The sequence below is a fragment of the Ambystoma mexicanum genome, chromosome 11 (genome assembly GCF_040938575.1).
Source record: "Ambystoma mexicanum isolate Mex_15411 chromosome 11, UKY_AmexF1_1, whole genome shotgun sequence".
In the NCBI taxonomy this organism is placed as follows: Eukaryota; Metazoa; Chordata; class Amphibia; order Caudata; family Ambystomatidae; genus Ambystoma; species Ambystoma mexicanum.
The window spans coordinates 882,357,712-882,370,977 of record NC_090934.1 but is presented as its reverse complement, the minus strand read 5'-3'; positions in this window follow the sequence as shown (position 1 = coordinate 882,370,977).

Here is a 13,266-nt window from a genome sequence, read left to right as displayed (position 1 = left end):
TCAGCAACAGAACAACTCATCAGCATTGGATTTAAGTAAGTGGATACCATATGTGGTGAAGTGGAAATGATAGCACAAACATTTTCCTTATATGACTTCTCAATCAATTGAATCCTGGATTTTGGTGGCATGGCTTGATTTGATTTACATGCACAAACTATTTGGCTACTTTGTCACCATCTCTTACCAAGATTTTACACATGACTGGAGATATTTTATCATTGATCTTGAATGGTCCATTCCAGGCTATCATAAATTTTGATGGTTTCGATCTGTTCTTGGCAAAATGGAATCAGAAAATGTAGTCACCAACCTGTTACTCCTTTACAGATATGTTCTTATCCTAACATGCCTTAGCAATCTTTTGGGTAAATCAAATCTAGAGAAAATGTTACTTACCATCAATTTTGCATCTGTTTCTGAGGAACAATTGGGAGCTTGGACACATTAAACCCACGTGGTCATCATGCATACTACTTTTAGCATGTATTTACTCCCACAGCAGATATTTGCACAGCACCAATAAAATCCACCTGTAAATCTGACCATGCTAATGTCAATCCTGTTTTATGTAATGATGCTCTATATGTTGGGGAATTGGGCACACACCAAACATCCCCCGGTATACAAGGTGATGTTGTGTGACATTTGTGGCCAATATACAAATTCCCTCAAAATATCAATCATATTTTGTGCTCCCCTATGCCCAGCAGTAAGAGCATCATGGGCATGATGCTTTATTAACCCTCTGAATTATATGGGTACAGCCCATTGAGTAAATCCTGAGTAGTAACAGCCCACCTTGTTATTAAATAATGTATTGGTCTTCAATAATACACATAGATCTGTTCTTTTTCAGTATTCAGCATTATTTTACTTATGTTTTTCACCTTCAGACCTGTTGTTTTGTACAGAGTTATCTATTCTGATGGTGCCAGTTCTGAGTTATGTAAAGAAAGTATACCACCAGTTACCAATTTATCTTCAGTTGTTCGAGCATTGTTATGTACCAATGATATCTTTGGAGTTACACTGCATTATGCTCTCACATTGTTGCACTTTGATGTTATTTAGTTCAGGTACTACAGCACGCTCACAGTATCACTCTGTGCTATCAAGGGTAACTTTACTCCTATTTCTGGACTTTGGTCCAGGTGGTAGTGAGGTTGTATCTTCCCTTTCTGATTTCTGTTTTTCATTGAATTCTATTTCTGATATGAATTAATTCACTTGGTTGCATTCTAGATCAGAATTGATCTTCTCCTTTTGTCTAACTAGTTTTACATTATTGGTGTTTTGTTCAGGGGTACCCCCTTTTGTATATGATTCTCAACAATGCCAACTGTAAATGCATCAATGGGGAGAATTCTGGATTGTTTTTTCCGTAGATTTGGTTAGTTTTAATCAAGTGGTTCTTAAACTATTAACTTAGAGTCCTGTGTGGCTTTTAAAGTATTTTAACTTGCTGAATCAGTAGGTGCATGGTTTTGTGTGCTGCTAAGTAACTTTCTGATTTGTTCAGTCAGCATTCTCACCTGACTTTCTAACTTATGGTATCTCTGATCTTCTCTAGGTTCATATCTGAATGACAGCTCCAGTATATGTATGTAACCCTATATTGTGCCCACCATTGCAATTTCTTGAGTGTTCCCCTTCTTTATGACATATTTGCATCTGGCAACCTGTTTGTGTCTCTCATGTCAGTTTAACTTAGCCTCTCTGGAGAGATTAGAAACATGGGTTTTGCACCTAATTCTCTTGGTTCATTAAATGAAGCCTGCATTTGATATTTGCGTTGCTCAAATGGGCTATAACAAAACCCAACAATAAGGCTTCAGCTTTTATACTCGGACTGATATAATTAGGTTGTGTTAAATCAATGCTCTGAAATGTAGCTGTGGAAGACCCAGTATTGTCGGGAATTACATTCTCATGGGGAAATTCATTTTATTAACCCTTGTGAGTATTGCTCTTGCCTTTGTTATTTTCTAAAGCTAGATTCTTTATGACTTTTACCTCTATAACTTTGCTCCCTCGGCTAGGCATTTTATTTTACCCATTCTTTTGGCTCGGGAGAATACCTCAGGGGCAATGTGCTTGCCTTGGAAGCAAGACGATGCAGAGCAACGCAGGTTCGATCCCTGGGTCCCCACTTAGAAAACTCTGGGTATAAAGCGCATAAGAAATAACCAATTATAATTATTATAAAATTTGCCTGTTCAGTTCACCTTATTGGAAGATATTCACGGTAATCTCAAGCGAGCTGTGGTATGACTTCCACTTGCAGGAGGTAGAAGTATGAAATACGGAAATGTAATGATTCAATGGGCCTCATTATGACCCTGCCGGTCCAGAAAGAATGGTGGTGGTAAAACCGCTGCCACAAAGAGTCCTGCAGGCGGGAGGTGTCATTCCCTCCAGGTCTGACCTGGCTGGTTTAACACCACCCTCCTGCAGGCGGACATGTAAACATCGGCACTATTACAGCATGGTGCCGGTGTTTCCACTTCCCCATTCCCATGGAGTCCTACTGGCCTCCATGGGAATGGGGATTAACAGAATTCCGCCTCCGGAATTACCGGGTCACTGGGGTTGTAATGCCCCGGTGATGCCGGCAATCACGGAGGCGGAATGGTAATACAGGTCCGCCCGTAACCTGCCGGAATTTCCAGCACGGTTACTGCCGGACTCGTAATGAGGCCCAATGTCTAAATTCAGATCACTCATAAGAACGTGGGGATTCATTTGGTTCACAAACCATAGAGTAGGCAACACGTTTTGCTTCTTGAATTGAGCAGCATGGATTTAAATGCCTTTGCAATTCTTTTTTAAAAGCATTTCAAATGTTGGTATTGTGTTCTGACAGACTATTGAAACATGCAGCCCGGTTTTCATCCACTGTCCAACTCAATTATTTGATGTTGTTGTTTTTATCTCCATGAATATCTAGTGTCCTGTATGCAGGCTGTATGGATTCAAAATGCTGTTCAATGCTTGCATCTTTATATGATTTTGAAAAAGTCTTTAACTTCTTAGAGATTTAATGATTTTTATGAGATCCATGTTTATTTTACCATTTCTATTTTTGCAGTCTACCCTTTTCCATTGCCTCTCATCATATTCCTCCTCTGATTCCATACAGTATGACTGTCTATTTTTGTTTTTATGTCTCTTAATTAATTCATGGTCAGTATTGTGTTCCTCATCATCTTTCTTAGACCTAATATTGCCACCACTATGGGGCTTTTTGTATTTTTCTGAAAATGTGAAGTCTGGCATATTGGCTTTGATATAGTCATTGCCATTTGTGGGGTTCCTTTGTGTGGTTTTATAAGTATTACTTTTATTTGGGCATAAGTAATAACTTCCACCATTTTCACTTTGAAACTGTGTGTCAGTTGAGTTCCACTTTTGTCCACTAGGTGGCACTGTGTGGCTGCGAATGGGAGGTCAAGCACAACATCTCGGTACACCCCATTTCGGTGCCGGCCGGTTTGGCATGTCCTGTTAGGCACGACCAGTCTAGCGCGGGGTTGTTTTTGCCCCAGCATGTTTCAGCGCAGGAATACATTATTTTTAAATAAGCCCTTGCTGTCTCGAACCCTGACCAGCAGGGTTGTGATGCCGAAGCGCTTACCACTTGGCTATTGAGATCTTATTGCTTTAAAATTCACCAGTTACTTGGCCAGGGTTCGCAACGGCCGTAATTGTATCTTCCTTTTTTTATTGTTTTAAAAATGTAATGTTAAAAAAAACTACAATTGCACGGAACTGGCTGTGCTGAACAGGTCGTGCCAAACTGGCTCCTGCAGCGAAATGTCCACGCCAAATCGCCCACGCCAAACTGACGGTGCCGAAATGTCCTGCTTAGCAACATCTTTTTCCTGGTGTCGAACCAGTGCATTTTTCTCAAGTACCCCATCTAGTCCATCTCACTGTTTTTCAGGCTGTAAATGTCATCCACAGAAGAGGAAATTTCACTGGTTTTAGCGGCTCTCTGCCGCCCTTGCGAATCCACTTTGCCATTTAAGCATTGTGGTTGTAGAATTGGAATTTTCTTCATCTTATCCCGCAAAGCTTGTAAGTTCAGTTGTTGATTAATGGGAATTATTTGTGTATAATGTGCCTAAAGTGAGTTATATTCCCCTTTCAGCAGTTCAAATTCTTTGGCAACGTGATTATTGTGTTCTTTCACCTAATATTGGAATTCAATTGATCAATGTATGTCTGGTGCTGTTCAGCCTCCATAGATAATTGAGTGCACCTAGTGTCCATTTGTACCTGGTTACTCATAAATTCTTGGAATTTCGTAGACTAATCATTTCTTTTGGTTTGAAACTTGCTTTCCTTAAGGTATAAATCATTCACCTTGTGTTTTAATCGAATAATATGGTGTAATTAGGATTCTATTTCGGATCACTGTTAATCAACAGTTCTTTGGAGTTCATGCTTTTGTGGGGAATATTCTGCATGCTCTCGTTTAAGTGCATTTAAGTCTGTCACAATCTGTTTGCATTCTTTTTGAAAAATAAATCAGCTCTGAAATATCTGGAATTCTTTCACCCTCACATTGTTTCCCTTGGTCTAGCAAAATGTTTTGGGGGCTATCCTTGTTCACTTGCAACCTGGTAATTCTAACCTGCAGTTGCTCCCCACCCCCAACAAAACTATCTATGATGCAATATATCAAAACATTTGTCATGGGCACCCCTCTATGAGAACGAACACGGCAAAAATGTCCTGTTCTATGGGATGGTACCCACTCTAGAGCCTGCAGCCACATTTTAGCTCACTGTACCTTTCACAGATGGGAAATATCCATTTGCATATCAGTCTTTGTCCCGCCCACATGGGCAGTCCATCACCGAAATGCTATGGCAATTCCCTTCTGAACAAGAGTACCAACAGCAACCCCATAAACGTGTTTCAGCCCTGTTGGGCATCATCAGTGAGGTGGATGACCCTAGGACACTTAGGGTGACTAAACCTAAGTCCCTTAAAAAATTAAATAAATAGCCTATAGGCGCCCCTCTGCGAGAACGAACACGGCCCATTGACCTTAATATCTTTTTTTTGTTTCAAATTGAATTTTATTGGGTTTTTACATCAAAAGTGAACAGTCAGGTGAATGCATAACTGTGCAAACTTGGTTACATCACAAGATCATTGCGATCTACTTCAATAGCAAACCGATAATAACATACATGTCCACTCTCGATGGATGTATAGTGCGAACCCCCGCCCATGTCCAATCTCTGACGACTTCCGGATATCGGCGTTAACTGTAATTGTCTTAAGTGGCGGTGTGACATTGATCTCTGTCGATGTCATAGGTTCCATGCGAAGGTTGTGACAGGGATGGCTATTCAGCTGCTATTCGGTATACGGACATGGGCCGTTGAGTGGTGTTATGATTAGAGCTGTGAGTCGGTAGCGACTGTACTTGTAATATATTGTTCAGTGAAGTCCATCCAGGCTTCCTCCTGCCGGGCGGCCTTGCCATGGAGGGCCGCGGTTATTTTCTCCATCGTGTATATATTTATAGCGATTTGCAGCCAGTCTTTTTTGTCAGGTAGGCGCGGGGACTTCCATTTGATGACTAGGCAGATCTTGCCGCCAACAGGAGGGGAGATATCAATCCTTTTACGCGTACCACTCTGTCTTCTTCTTCTTCAAGGCCAAATAGGATTAGGAGAGGGGATAGGACTCTTTCTATGCCATCTAATTGCTTAATCCACCCCAGGACCTCTTACCAGTAGATGCGTACCTTGGGGCACTTCCACCACATATGCCAGTAATCAGCGTTCATGTCGCAGTGTCTCCAGCATTTTGGACTAGATGTTTGGAACATTTTCGAGAGTCTGCAAGGATCATACTGCCAGCGATGGAGCAGTTTCAGGGCATGTAATTTGTACTGGGTGGCGATTGATACTTTGGCTGGTGTTTCGCAGATTTTGTCCCAGGTGTGTTGTTCGAATTCTCTGCTAAAGTCCTTTTCCCATCGCTCTTTGAGGCGAAGACTTGGAGTTTGATCTTTGGTACATGTTCGCTATTAAACCTTTCGATGAGTTGGTCGTGTCCAGTATCGATTAGAACGGTGTCAGCTCTCGTCGTGTGGTTTCCTTCCATTCCTTCCTTGACATGACCCCTTTTAATCGTAGATACAAGAAGATTGGGATTGGATGGATTTGAAAGGCCTCTTCCAGTTCCGAGATTGAGATGAAGTTCCCGTTTCTCCACCGTTGGCCTACTCTCTCCAGGCCGGCATCAAACCAGGTCTGATATCTGGCGTGTTCGCTGATTTCCTCTCGGATCCCGGGGACCAGAGAGGACTTAGTGGAGAAGGCCATGTCATGATTCCGGTCATCCCTTTCCCTTTCCTCCAGATGTTCCACATGGTGCCCAGTATTGGGTGGTCACGTTAGCGTGTAGCGAGTTTCGTTCTGGGAACCCGCAGGTGTGGGATCAGGATCCTAAGTTGGGTCGCCTGGTAATATCGTTCGATGTCCGGGAGGCCCACTCCGCCCATCTCCTTCGGGAGTATCAGGATGTCATATGGTATCCGAGGTTTCTTTCCGTCCCACAAGAATTCCAGTATGGCTTTCTTGGTCTGTTTGAAGAAGTGGTCCAGATTGCAATGGGGAGGACCTGGAAGGGATATAGGAAGCGTGGGAGGGTCACCATCTTAATTGCGTTCAAGAGGCCTATCCAGGAAATGGTAAGGGTTTTCCATTTTGCGAGGTCCGTTTTGAGAGCGCTTATGAGTTGCGGGAAGTTTGTCTCATAGAGTTGTTAGATATCTTGTTTAGTTGATGCCCAGGTATCGTAATGTGGGGCCTCCAACAATCAGGCCAAGGCGTTCGAGGTCATGTTGCTGCTCTGGGGATGGGTCATGGAGCGGGAAGAGAGTGGATTTGGATTTATTTATCTTAAAGCCGAAGAGTGTCCCATATTCTTCGATGAGGTGTATCGCCCTTGGGATTGACGAGAGTGGGTTTACCACGTGGAGCAAGATGTCGTCTGCATAAAAGGCTAGTTTGTATTCTCTGCCATTCACCTGCATTCCTTCAACGGCGGTGTCCGCTCGGAGGGCTCGGGCCAGGGGTTCTAGTGAGAGCGCAAAGAGAATCGCAGAGAGGGGACAGCCTTGTCTCGTTCCTCTCCTGAGAGGAAACCAGCGGGAGTACTGGGCGTTCACCGCTACAGCGGCTCTTGGAGCTGTGTAGACTGCCTTGATTGCTCGTCGGAGAGTGGGTCCCAGGCCTATTTTTTCCAGCGTGGCCTCTAAGAAGTGCCATTCTGTCTGTCGAATGCTTTCTCTGCATCGATCTAAAACAGTGCTGGTACGTTTGGCAGGTTTCTGGCCTCATGTATGAGGTGGAGGGTCTTGTGGGTGGAGTCTGCGCCTTGTCTACCTAGGATGAAGCCTACTTGATTGTTGTGAATTATTGTGGGCATGTGTGCCTCAAGCCTCGCAGTAAGAACGGTAGGAGGCGCATTGCTTGGGGTCCTTTCCTTCTTTGGGGATTACCGTTATCAGGGCTTCAGAGAAGGAGTCGGGCGCCACACCAGTGCTGAGGATGTTGTTAAAGAGGACCACCATAAACGAGAGGAGTGCATTCTGGAAAGTTTTGTAGAACCCTGCGGTGTATCCGTCGTTCCCCAGTGCTTTCCCCATCGGGATTCCTTTGATTGCGTCTGTTATTTCTTCTCACGTGATAGGGGTTTCCATGGCTTGCGTTGTTTCCAGTGGGAGGGTCGGCATGGCTACTTTGGTCAGATAGTCTGTTATGCCTGTATCTTGTGAAGTGTAAAGTCTCTCATAGAAATTGGTGAAGGATTCAGGGATACTGGGGGGACGATGGTCTGGGGGTGCACCTGTATCGTGCACCGTTGGAACCCATCGTTCACGGCGTTGGCTTCGGAGTCTTGCAGTGAGTAACGCGCCTGTTTTGTTCCCATGCTCGTAGTTTTTTTTCTTCAGGCATTGAAGTCTGTGAATAATGCTATTTTTTTCCAGATGCCGTAGTTCTTCTCTTTTGGAGTTGGCTTGTTCGATCTTCTGCGGTCTTTCGGAGTCTGCCGATTGGGCTGCGAGATCAAGTTGGGCAATTTCCTTTCACAATCTGTTTTCTATAAGCAGGCGTTCCCGTTTTTTCACTGCTCCCTCCCTAATGAGAAGTCCCCTCCATGTGGCTTTACCTGCCTCCCATACTGTATTGATGGGAGTTTCACCCACGTTGTTTTGCTCGAAGTATTGAGTGATGTCCAACTCCAGCTGCTCTCGAAAGACTGTCCTTGAAAAGCGTTTTGTTACATCGCCATTTGGAACTCCGCCGAGGGAGAGCGATCTGATCTATAGTGACCACCACCATGTCATGGTCCGACCATGTAATGGGCGATATGGTAGCTGTCGTCATTGCTGAGGCTATTGCTGCGGTTATGTAAACGTAGTCAATTCTAGAGAATGTAGCGTGAGGCGTGGAGTAGAAGGTGAAGGCTGTTTCGGGTTGGATTCATGCATCTCCAGGCATCCGTGAGATTGTAGGCATTCATCATATCTACAATCCGGGAGTGTCCGGTGCCCTGTGAAGGGGTTGTGGACGGGGTGCCTGCTTGTCTGTCCATATCCGGGTCCATCCACCTGTTGAGGTCACCTCCTATTATTACTTCACCCTCTGCCTCATTCATGACCTTGGGGATTGCCTGTTGAAGGAACCGGGACTGTCCGGTATTAGGCGCGTATATAGACGCGAGTGATGATGGTGTCCTGTATCTTGCCAACTAGCACCAGCGTCCTACTGCACCCATCTGACCAGGACCTCAAGACCTCAAATCGAATTGATTTACTGATGAGAACACCAACCCCGGCTTTTTTAAGCGGGCCGGAGCCCCAGTATTCAGTGCCCCATTTGGGGTGGAGTACCCTCCTCTCCTCTCCATTACTAAATCGCGTTTCTTGCAGAAAGAGCATGTCTAGATTGGCCCTCTTGAACTCTCGGGGAAACTAGCGATCTTTTGGTAGGGGAATTTAGTCCCTTAACATTTAGCGTGCCGATTCTGAGTGTGCCATGCGTGTCACCTGATTCGTCATGTCCACCAATGAGTGGTGAGTCTTGTGAGTTTGTTGGTCACACCGCCTGTGTACGTGTCACAACTCGCCGCAGAGAAAGTCTTTTTTATGGTTGTCCCATATCCAATGGGACTTCAGAACGTTTTGGATTCCCACCTCCCTCCCCCTTTCCCGGGCATTGGACTCAATGCCCGTTGTCGGCAATTTCCGGCACAACATTTCCTCTACAAGGAACTTCAACTTGGATTGATGGCGTCTGAGGCGAGGCAGGTGCTTGCAACCGGCCTACTATCGGACCGCCCATGAGGGTCGTAACCACGCGACCCCCAGCACGAGTGTCATCTCACTAACATTTTGAGCCCCCCCACACCATTCTTAAAATGTCAACTCGAATTACAACTTAACACACAACAACAACTATTATCACTTAATAATGAATGTAGTGATACATGCGGTTTTGGGTTCTCTTACGGCCAGTCGGTCATCCGTCCCGGGTCTGGAGACAGACTCGTCACGGGCCGGCTCTGGTGGCTGTGATGTGGCGGTTTCCAACGTGACGGAGGGACTCCGAGACCATGATTCCTGAATATGCAGCGCGGGGTCGGAAGATACGTGCCTGCCGCTTCATTCGGCATTTCCGGCGTGTCGTTGGGTCGTCTGTATTTTCTAGCTCCTTTGACCTTCTTCCTTCTCGGGCCTCGGGGTCCCCGCTGCGCTGCGCTCCCTCTCGTTATGATTCGTCTTGTGATCCCTCTTTGGGGCCGGTGCCGAGGAGATCCGCGATGCAATCACGAATCTCTTCTTCGGAGCAGAGTATTATCTTCCTACTGCCATGTTCAAACGTTAGGGAGAAGGGATAGCTCCATCTATATCTCGTGCCTTGGTTTTAGAGCCATCTGGTTAGCGGGCTACACAGGCGACGCAGGGCTAAGGTGAGCGAGGCTAGGTCCTGGAAGATGGTTATTTGGGCTCCACCAAGGGTGAGGGTGTCGCCTGATCTGGCTTTAGTGAGAATCCTCATTCTGTCTTGATATCTATGAAACCTGGCAAGGACCGATCTCGGACCCCCTGGTGGGCCTCCCGCTCTGTGTATTCTTTCGATTGTGGGTTCGTCGATATTCTCATCTGCGGTTAGGATTCTAATGATGTCATGTATTGTGTGTTTGAGGTCCTCCTCTGTTTCCCCCTCCCGTTCTGGAATCCCAAAAAATCACAGGTTGTTACGCCTCTCCCTATTTTCTAGATCGTCTATCTTCAGCTGGATGTCTTCTTCTCGTTTCTCTATATTGCTCATGCGGAGGTCCAGCTGGGTTTCCAGTGTGTCAATTGAGGCTTGGTTGTTCTCGACACTTTCGAGTCTCTCCTCAATATTGTCCACCCTCTGGGTCATTTTATTGATCTTGCCACCCAAGTTGGCGCCCATGTTTCTGATTTCGCTGAGGAGGGTGGTTATGTCCCCTTTGGAAGCCGCTGCCTCCGTTTCGGAGGGATCCGCTGACATTGTGTGGGCAGTTGTAGGTTCGCAGTGCGGCGGGGTGTAGGCGTATTTGGCTAGTTTAGATTTGGTGCTCATGCGGTGTGTTGGTGCGAGGAGGCACTCACCCCTGGAGCGGGGCACTACCCTCAGCACCAAGCCAATGATCCAGTACTGGAGTGCATCGCAGGGCAATCTCCGGAGTGTCCAGGGTACCGAGAGTCCAGCGTTGGGAGGAGGCACACGCCCTGGGGTCAGGGGCTCTACCCTCCAGATGCGTCACCTTGCGTTCAGTTCAGTTCCATGCAGACCTCAGGTTCAGTGCGGGTTCCACAATGTGCCGGAGTGAATGCGGATTGACTCGTGGGCCTTGATGGGGTTGCGTGGAGGGGTATCTTGGGTCCCAGGAGTGTCTCTCAGAAGGCGTACAGAGGAGGCCACACGCCCCACGAGTGGGGGCCCAACCTTCTGTGGCGGGTTCAGTGCCGGGAGTTTGGAGGACGAGTTAAATGGGGGAGGCCTAGCTGCCGCCCAACTCCAGATCCAATGGCCAGTGTCGATGGATGGGGAGGGGAGCGCTCACTCTTATGGACGGTGGGCCTCAGGCGGTGCCAGGCGCGATGGAGTTGCCGCGTGGATCGCGGGACGGGAAGGGCCGCCTCCTCGTCTGGGGTTGGGGGGTCTCCTCGCTGACCCTGGTATTGGGACACAACAGGAAAATGGCCCTGATGTTAGTCCATTGTCTTTCGTATTGTGCAAAAGTGTGGGAAAAGGGGAGGGGCAGTGTTTTGGAATGTCCTATGTGGTAGGATGGGGAAAAGGTGTTGAAAGGAGTGAGGGATACCGTGTCTCGCCTATCGTTGTCCGGCTCCCACTCCCCAAGGACCCCCCATCTAGGTGATCCTCACTCACTGGTCCCTGGGGGCTAGCTAGGGAAACACTTTCAGGTTTCTCATAGGCAGCACTATGACAGAAGGCTTGACAAAAACCCAGTTAGTTGTCCCTCGAAGCCACAAGCAAGTGGTTCTTGAACTAGCCCACTTACACCTAGCAAGGGGCCATTTGGGTCAGGCGAAAACTCAGGCCCATATAAGTATAACATTCTATTGGCTGGGGATCCATGCAGACATTAAGAATTTTATTCAGGCACGTGATATCTGTCAAAGAACAAGTGCACATATACACCACCAACTCCATTAAATCCATTAGCCATTATTGAAATACCTTTCCCGAGGATCGAGACGGTTATCATAGGTCCCCTATAAGCTTAAAAATGGCTAACAAGTATCTATTGGTAATCATGGACTATACCACTCAGTACCCCGAGGCTTTCCCTCTAAGAAGCAAAACTACACAGCAGATTCTAAAACACCTGCTCCCCTTCTTTTCCTGGGTTGGATTCCCCAGAGAAATATTAACTGACCAAGGCTCTAATTTCACGAGTAGACTTATGGGTGAGGTTAAGGAGTTACTACAGATCACCACACTGTGGAAACCCATGTATCATCCCCAAATGGATGGTCTCGTAGAAGAGTTTAATAAAACTTTTAAAACCATCCCACGGAAGCTGGTGGATCAGGATGGGAAAAGGTGGGACCCGATGATTCCATGGGCTTTATTCGCAATCAGGAAAAAACCTGCCAATACCAGGTTTTCCCCCCATTTGAATTTCTTCATGGGCAGGAACCCCGGGACGTCCTAGACATAAGGGAGACATGGGAGGAAAGAGAAGAGGCCCCAATACCACTCTCTCAAACCACAACCAGGCTTAAAGAGCACATGGCTACTGTTAGGTCACTGGTACACACCCATATGGTCAAAACTTCTTATAACAAAAAGGTTTCCTTACAATCCTTCTCTATCTGGCAAAAGGTGCTAGTGCTCCTACCCACATTTGATAACAAGTTAGTTTCTAAATGGCATGCGCCATATGAGGTAATAGAGTAGATGGGCCCATGTAATTATACAATCTCTCAACCAGATTGCTGACAAAAGACACAGGTTTACCACATAAATCTTTTAAAAGAGTGGAAGGGAAACCTCTCTGAGTCCAACACCACCATATTATCTTGTCTGATACCCGAGGGTGTAGAAAACATGACTTTAATTATCCCTGATATCACAGATAACCAAAAACAAGACCTTTTTGATCTTGTGGGTCAATTTCCAGATGTATTCTGTGTCGAACATGGAAGGATGAAGGGTATATATCACCACATCCGTACTCAAGCAGGCAAGGTGGTACAATTAAGACCATACGGCTTACCGGAATCCCAAAAGGATGTCATCATTAAAGAAGTGGAAAAGATGCTCAAAGCTAATATAATTGAGATTTTACCAGCCCCTGCTCCTCCCCCATCACCTTGGTGGCCAAATATGATGGAAGTTAGAGGTTTTGTATAGATTTTAGAAAGGTGACTACCATCTCTGCCTTTGACGCTTACCCAATGCCACGTATCGACGACTTGATCGATAGATTGGGTAATGCCGTCTACTTATCAACATTGGATGTTACGAAGAGGTGTGGACAGGTTCCACTGTTTGGACCTGACAAAGAGAAAACTGCATTCTCCACCCCTATAGGGAGTTCCATTTCAAAGTACTACAATTTGTTCTCCATGGTGCTCATGCAACATTCCAGAGACTAATGGACAAGATTTTACAACCCTACTCAGACTTTTACAGAGCAAATATTGATGACATTGTGATCCATAGTAGG